The sequence below is a fragment of the Chelonoidis abingdonii genome, chromosome 10 (genome assembly GCF_003597395.2).
Source record: "Chelonoidis abingdonii isolate Lonesome George chromosome 10, CheloAbing_2.0, whole genome shotgun sequence".
In the NCBI taxonomy this organism is placed as follows: Eukaryota; Metazoa; Chordata; order Testudines; family Testudinidae; genus Chelonoidis; species Chelonoidis abingdonii.
The window spans coordinates 39940293-39948416 of record NC_133778.1 but is presented as its reverse complement, the minus strand read 5'-3'; positions in this window follow the sequence as shown (position 1 = coordinate 39948416).

The following is an 8124-nucleotide window of genomic DNA, read 5'->3' as shown; positions in this document are numbered from 1 at the left end:
TTCGACATGTGTTGGCTCATATCCATTCAGTAGGTGTACGGCCGCACGTGCACGTTCGTTGGAGATTTTTATTTATAGCAACTCAGTGGGCCGGCAGGTCGCCCTAGAGTGGCGCCGCATGGCGGGTGATATTACCCTGTGGCCGCCGTCTCAGTTCCTTCTTGCGGCTACTTCCGACAGTGGGAAGGAGGGCGGGTGTGGAATGGATATGAGAACACATATCCGAAGAACACCATTAAAAGGTGATACCGTGTTTCTCTTGAGTGCTTGCTCATATCCATTCAGTAGGTGATTCCAAGCCTTACCTAGGCGGTGGGTCGGAGTGAGAGGTACAGTGGTAACACAGCAGAGGCGAAGGCGATCATCCTGGACTGCTGGACCAGCTAATGGGTAGCAAAGGTCTGCGCGGAGGACAGGTCGCTGCTGCAGATCTCTGGATGGGTATCGTGCGAGGAACGCCTCGTCGATGAAAGCTGGGCTCTGCGTAGAAGTGCACCGTTACTGGCGCGGAGGGAGATGGCCAAGGTGTAACAGTCGTACACAGGCAGTCACCATGAGGAAGTCCTCTGAGAGGACCTGGTAACCCTTTAACCTCGCCAGCGACGTGACAAAGGCTGGGTGGATTACAGAATGATTTGGCTTCGCTCTATATAAAAGGTGAAGCGCTCTGCGACGTCTAGGAGTGTAATGTTGCTCTTGCGAGACAAGTGGGTTTTTGGGAAGAAGAGGTAGGAATATGTCCCTGGTTGAATGGAAAGGCCGAGACGAATTCGGGAGAAATGCGGGTGCGGACTCAGTTGCACTTGTCCCTGATGGAGACATATAGGGGGAATTAGAGAGGGCGCAGCTCTGATAGCGCCGAGCGGTAAGTGTGCCGAAAGGAATGCCGTCTTCGGACAAGTAGCGGAGGGAAACGTAGCAGCGGTCAACGGGGGAGACATGAATGGGACAGCAGGTTGAGATCCCAGGAGGGGGTGGGTTGGCAGACGGGGGTAAAGGCGCTCAGCCTTGAGGAATCTAGACACCATTGGGTGCGGAAGACGGGCGGCTCACTCACTGGGTGGAGGTGGAGATGGCCGCTAAGTGAACAGCGGAAGAGGCAAGTGTTCAGGCCTTTTCCTTGAGCGACCCAAAGGTAAATCTAAACCACTGGATGGGAACAATTGGTGGAATGGAAGGCTGTCCCCGGCACGCAGCAGTAAAATGTTTCATTTGGCACATTGTCGCCTTGTAAGATGTATTTCTACTTCCAGAGTGTATGCCTCATGGAGAAGAGAATGTAACTCGGACCGGTTAGCCACTCAGAGCACGCTGAGAGGTGCAGCGACTGGAGGTCCGGTGTGACGAGGCGGCCGTGTCCTGCGTGATCAGGTCCAGTGAGAGGCCGGGGAACGGGTCGACTACCGACATGGTCCGCAATAGAGAGTACAATGCTGGGGCATGCCGGAGCGATCAAAATCAGCGGGCCTGTCCTGCGGCTATCAAGAAGGACTTTTGTGACTAAGGGAAGGGGGGAACGCATGAAGAGATGCATTGCCAGCGAATTAGTAAAGGCGTCTGCTATTGGAGCCGGGGGTCGTGGGCGCTGGAAGAGCAGAAATGGGACTTCTGTTCCTGTGTTTGCAAAGAGGTCATGTGGGGATGCTCACCGCCGAAGAGAGCAAGGGCGACGTCCGGGCGAAGGGAGCCATTCGTGGGAGTGAAAGGACTGGCTGAGATGTCGCAGGGTATTTCGAGCCCGGGCAAGTAGGAACGATCAGGTGACCGAGTGGGCTATGCACAGTCACAGTATCATTGCTTCTGAAAGAAGAGGAGATTTCGTTCGCTCTGGCTTGTTCTGTAGTATAAGCCGCCTTGTGTTGTCGTAAGACTTGAACACAGCGGCCATGGATCCTGACGATGGAACGCGAGACAAGCCAGGCGGACCGTCTCACTCCAGATGTTGATATTGGAGGGCGAGCTCCGGAGGAGACCAGCCGACCCTGGGTCTGAAGGGTCCCTAGGTGAGCCCATCAAGTCTGATGCATCCGTATCAAGGGACAGCGAGGGCTGGGGCTGATGAAATGGAAGCACGCACATAGAGGACTGATTCTAAGCACCATTGGAGAGAGAGAAGGAGACTTGGGGAATCGTGACCACCGTGTCAACGGGGCCTATGTGCGGACGAGCTGAGGGATGGCCGGATTGCAGGGGCCGGAGGCGGAAGTCGGGCGTGCGGCTGTGACGAAAGTGCAGGCTGCATGTGCCCACAGTGTCAGGCAGTGCGCAGGGAGGTCAGTGTGCTGATGTAGCTGCGGATGATGGCTGAGCGTATGGAACGTGGCCGAAGGAAGGACGTGGCTATAGTAGAGTCTAGAAAGGTCAATAAACTCTATCCTTGAGTAGGGGATAGAGTGGACTTTCACATTGAGCAACACACCGAGACTGGAGAAAAGGCGCTGACCAACTCGGACGTGCTCAGGACTCCGATCCTGTGAAGGACCCGGATAGCCAGTCGTCGAGGTAGGGGAAACAGTGTATCGACTGCGCCGAAGAAGGTGACGACATAAGGCCATGCATGTTGACACTTCGGGGCCGGGAGAGTCCGAACAGGAAGGACCGTGAATGATGTACGGCCGCGCATGAAGGAAGGAATTCGATGGGGCAGAAAGATGTAAAGGATATGAAATAGTCGTCTGATGGTGGTCGGCGCTACCATCTCGGGATTCCAGGACGGAATATGGTCCCAAGGAAAACCATGCGGAACTTCAACTTGAGTAGGGTATCTTTGAGTTGCGGAGGTCAATGGATGGGTCGGGATCCTTGCTTTGGGGATCAGAAGTAACGGGAGTAGAACCACCTGCCATCTCGTCTCCGGCACATCTTCTCGGCCTTGTCGAGGAGCGTTGCAACCTCTTGGGAAGAGGATTTTGCTCATGAGAGGGGTCTGAAGAGGGAAGAGGAAGGGGGGCGGAGGGCGGAGGGCACGAGCAACTGCAGTTTGGTATTCAACCGCACGCGTGCGGAGGACCGACGATCTGTAGTTAGTGGCAACGTGGAGGAAGAACGGAGAGACGGTTGGAAAAGGGAGGAGATGGAATCACAGAAGAACTGGTAACAGCGCCCGGGCGCACTTCAAAACATGGTTCGGATGGAGGAGGCTTGGAGGGACTTGATTTTTGGCCGCCTTGGTTGCCAGATTGTCTGCGCCTGCCACTTTGGTTGGTCTCTGGCTAAGTCTGCCTTTGCCTTTGGTTGCGGGAAGGGCTGCGGTGGTTTTGGCCTGAACGGTCAAGTGTGTTACTGGCATGTGCATCCCTAACGGCAGATAATGCTATTGTCCTTCAGACTTGTAGGCGAGGGTCTGTCTTGTCAGAAAAAGGCCTGCGCTCAAACGGAAGGTCTGGTATTGTGGTTCTGGAGTTCCAGAGGAGACCAGAGACTGTAGCAGGGTGTGGCGTAGTGACTTCGGAAGCGAGAAGTCCTGGCGGCTGAGTTCTGCTGCGTCCAAAGGCCCTGCAGCAAAGTGCGCGCGACCTCTTCTGCTTTGTCCGTAGGGGCCACTGAATCTTGTTGAGCATTTGTGGGAGAAAGCTCCATAAATTTTCAGCCGCTCCCAGGTTTATATGAGTGCGGCTGAGCAGGGCTTTGTTGTTTGAAACCCGCAGCTGTAAGCTCCTGCGGAGTCGACCTTAGGCTGAGGCCGGTCATACGTGGGCCTCCCTAGACTTTTGGGGCCGTAGCTTATTGCCCATTGGTCCGGTTCTCTGTTCACCGAGATTGAACGAAAAGGATGGGGGCTGGATGGACATACTGATCTGTATGCCTTCGAGGGGACTCTATTTGTCTCCAACCCGAGCCAGGGGGGGAACAGGAGCCGGTGACTGCAGATGGTGAGTGGCGTTGGCTTGTAGTGGTCTTTATGAAGGGAGGGGAACGAGTGGCGATCTGCCGAAGTATCGTGACGACTGGTCTTGCAATCGGAGACCTCCTCGCTTGGATGCTCATTTTTTGTCAACGCGCCTGAGGAGATCCTGGTTGGCCTGAGGTCTCGCGGCGGGGACTGTGGTTGTCGTCCCCACCACCGCTTCATCCAGCGAGAATGAGAGGAGAGACTGGCAGAAGTGGGTCAGTGGTGGATCAGGATGGATGGCCTGTTCTGGCACTGCGGGGGTTCAGTCTCGGGCGGGTGGGACGACTGTTCCTCTGGCAAAGGGATGGTGGGGGGCATGAAACAATAGCTCCAGAGCCCCACGCTCTGAGCAGACGGAGTGGTGGACAAATTGCTGAGGCCCCTGGGCATGCTGATATCCCAGGGTGTCCAGAGCCCCTGCTGCGGACATGTTCGCTGGTGACCTCAGGAAGAAGGGCGGCGGGCGCTGTCAACGTCCAGTGTAGACACGTTCGCCCGTGAAGAGAGCTGAACCTCTGTCGAGAGCGCCACGGGGGGGGGGAACGCGAGTGGGTGCGGTCCGCCCCTTGTAGGCGAGGCCTCCTTGGTGGGGAGCAGTAGTCGAAGAACAGTTACAAAGGTGAGTAACCGTGTTTTTTGTCCCCATGACAGCACTCACTACTGAGTGGCCAGCTGCTTCGAGCTTCTAACTAAGGGAGAAATGTCAGATACATGCAGGAATGTCTGCGCTTAATGAAGCTTTTGCCAGTACCAAAACAGCTACTAAGCAAGGTTAACTTCCTGCCCTTCCTATAGTGTGCTGAAACAGCAACTACTACTCTGCAGTCATTTAAGGCCAGGGGTAGTCAATAGGCAGACCACAGGCCAAATCCAGACTGCTAGATGCTTTTGAACAGATCCCCAAAATTTTTTTTTCCCTTTTAATTATTTTCTCTGGAGTCCGGATCTTGACAAAAAAATAATTGACGACTACTGCTCAAGGCTCTGTACAGCCAGCTTACCTGGGAATGTTTATATATCAACTCAAGAACAAGTAGAAACAGCAGCTGTGATTAAAGCAATAAGTGTTTTTGGCTGAACACTATGAAATAAGAGAAAGAAAAGGGGGGCGTATACCAGCATCAGGTAAATTGGTAATGAGATGACAAACTGGATGGCAGAGCACAGAAGTAGCAGTCTAGATCCAAGGCAGCTTTCACAGCAAGTGATGTCTTCCCTCTTTGCAACCAGCTGCCCCTGGCACAGCCAGGTCTTGGGGTAAGTTGGAAAGGGGTTTTGAAATCTACTCCATCTCTCTCGACAGTGATGCAACTGCAATGCAGAAAGTCCAGTAGTGGACTTTAAGTATCTCTTGAAGAGAGAGTTCAAGGATGAGAACTCTATGTTGGTTCCCAGGGAGGGTCCTCTGCAAGACAGGGCAGAAAACAAAAAGGCAAGAGAGCTAGGTGGGAGTGGAAGAGAGAGAAAAAGGCTAAGAGAGTCATCCTTGAACACAGTCTCCACCTCTTCTGCTGAGGAAGGAAACCTTTCTGATCCAGGCCTTAACAGGACAAAGGCGGGGGCGGGGGGGCGCGTTGAATAGGAAAGGTTTTTGCCACCACCACATTTGTTACAATGTGCAAGAATATGGCATCATCCACTATTAAAATACACCTGATAAGGAGGTATTAGATGACAAGTGGTGCCAAGGACCACCACTGTTAGCTAGAGACAACATTCACCTGCACCTTCCTTTCGAACGGGTAATCGGATAAGTGAGACTAACCTGACAAGGGAAAGCGGGTACACATACATACTCTCTCTCTCTCTCAAGAAGGTTCTTTGATTTTCCTGCAGGAGACTTAGCATCAGTTTGACACCAAATCCAGTTGGCGGTGGGAGTGTGGGGGCAGACTGTACTTGACACTGGCCTCTCCACACTTACTGCCAGAGGTTCTGAGGGTTGGCTGAGATGCCAGGTTGCCTGCTCCACCTTTGAGTCTATCAGGAGGGAACCACTTCTCAATCTTGTCAACATATATGCCCTGAAACAGGTACAGAACAAGATCCTACCAGCATCTTCCTTCCTCAGCACATTGGAGGATCACAAGAGACTCATCCTTGCCAGGGACATGACCACCCTGGAGATGCAGGACCAGATTGGGAAAGAGGTGCCAGGCTCCTGCAGGGATATTGTCAACTATCACTCCTTGATGGATACCTGCCATGACCAACCACTAGATGATATGGGCTCCTTCACCATTGTTAGTGGTATGACCAGCTCTACTAGTTGGATAACATATCCTGATCCAAGATCCTGTGGATGCACTTCAACATCTAGGTTCCTCCCTAGGGTTAAGGTCCCAAACCCTGGTTAGGGCTGGGGCTAGTACATGGCTCCAGGCTAGGGTTTAGGGCCAGAAGGCAGCTTTAGGTTAGGGCTGGGGCCCTAGGAAAGGGTTAGGGTTGGTCATGGTAGGTGGCTCCTAGAGCCAGGTTAGGATTTGGGGTGGAAAGCAACTCTGGCCTAGGATTAGTCCCCCATGACTCTGAGCTCTGTGGGCTGAGGACGGTCAGGTTCCTCAGGACAGGATTAGAGTTGGGGCTGGTAAGAGGCCCCAGGCTAGGCCTACAGTTGGGGAGGTTATGTGGCCCTGAGCTACTGTTACCATTAGTGCCAGTAGCCCTGAGCTATAGTTAGAGTTGGGGCTAGCAAGCAGCTTCAGGTAAGGCTATGGTTGGGCGTTTGGGGCTAGTCTGACAGTTTAGGGCAGGTAGGCAACTTCAGGTTAGGGATTAAAGCTGGTAGCAGACTATAGGGGGACCTCACCTAGGATTAGTGACAGGAAAAGGCAGGTCTACGTGATTGGAGACTCCTTACTGAGAAGAATAGACAGGCCTGTAACTAGAGCTGATCGGAAGAACAGAAGTGTGTGCTGTCTGCCCGGTNAAACCCAATTCTTTCAGCCTTCCTTCATAGGTCATGTTCTCAAGGCCTTTAATCATTCTTGTTGCTCTTCTCTGGACGCTCTCCAATTTCTCCACAGCTTTCTTGAAATGCGGTGCCCAGAACTGGACACAATACTCCAGTTGAGGCCTAACCAGCACAGAGTAGAGCGGAAGAATGACTTCTCGTGTCTTGTTTACAACACACCTGTTAATGCAGCCCAGAATCACGTTTGCTTTTTTTGCAACAGCGTCACACTGTTGACTCATATTTAGCTTGTGGTCCACTATGACCCCTAGATCCAGGCAGGAGCCCAAGTGGGCTTTCTTTGCTGCTAATATGTAAACTGAGGTAAACCCACATTCCTCTGTCTAGGACAGCCCTGCTTATCACCTTTACCTAGGGTGGCCTGTCGTGTCTTAAACATGGGCAAGTAACATCAAATAGAGAGAATTCCTAACTTCACATGGAACATTAACACTTGCATTTTACACTGATATTAATAACCAGCGCATTATTAGCTTTCAGGCAATAGCTCACGAGGCATATTTTGTACTGATATGATTCCAGTAATGCCTTATGGTGTGAATAAAGGCGTACCGAGTGTCACCAATGGGGATTCCACAGCCTCCCTTGGGAGCCTATTCCAGAATTTAACTACCCAGAGAGAAAGTTTTTCCTAGGCGATGTCTACACTATGGACCTGACAGCGGTACGATGTACCACTACAGCTGTGCCGCTGTAAAGTCTGCTGTGTAGACGCTCTTTGCCGGCAGGAGAGAGCTCTCCCGTCAGCATTATTAAACCACCCCCAACGAGCGTCAGTAGCAGTGTAGGTGGGAGAGCCTCTCTTGCCAACATAGCATTGTCCACACCAGTGCTTTTGTCGGTGAAACTTATGTCTGTCAGGTGTGTGCTTTTTTTCATACCTCTGACCAATGAAAGTGTTATAAACAAAAGTGGTAGTGTAGCCAAAGCCCTAATCTCTAGCCTAAATCTCCCTGGCTGCAGAGTAAACCCATGCGCTGCATCCGAGGGTGCTAAAGGAGCTGACGAATGTGACTGCGGAGCCATTGGCCATTATCTTTGGAAACTCATGGTGATCGGGGGAGGTCCCAGATGACTGGAAAAAGGCTACTGTAGTGCCCATCTTTAAAAAGGGAAGGAGGATCCGGGGAACTACAGGCCAGTCAGCCTCACCTCAGTCCCTGGAAAAATCATGGAGCAGGTCCTTAAGGAATCAATTCTGAAGCACTTAGAGGAGAGGAAAGCGATCAGGAACAGTCAGCATGGATTCACCAAGGGC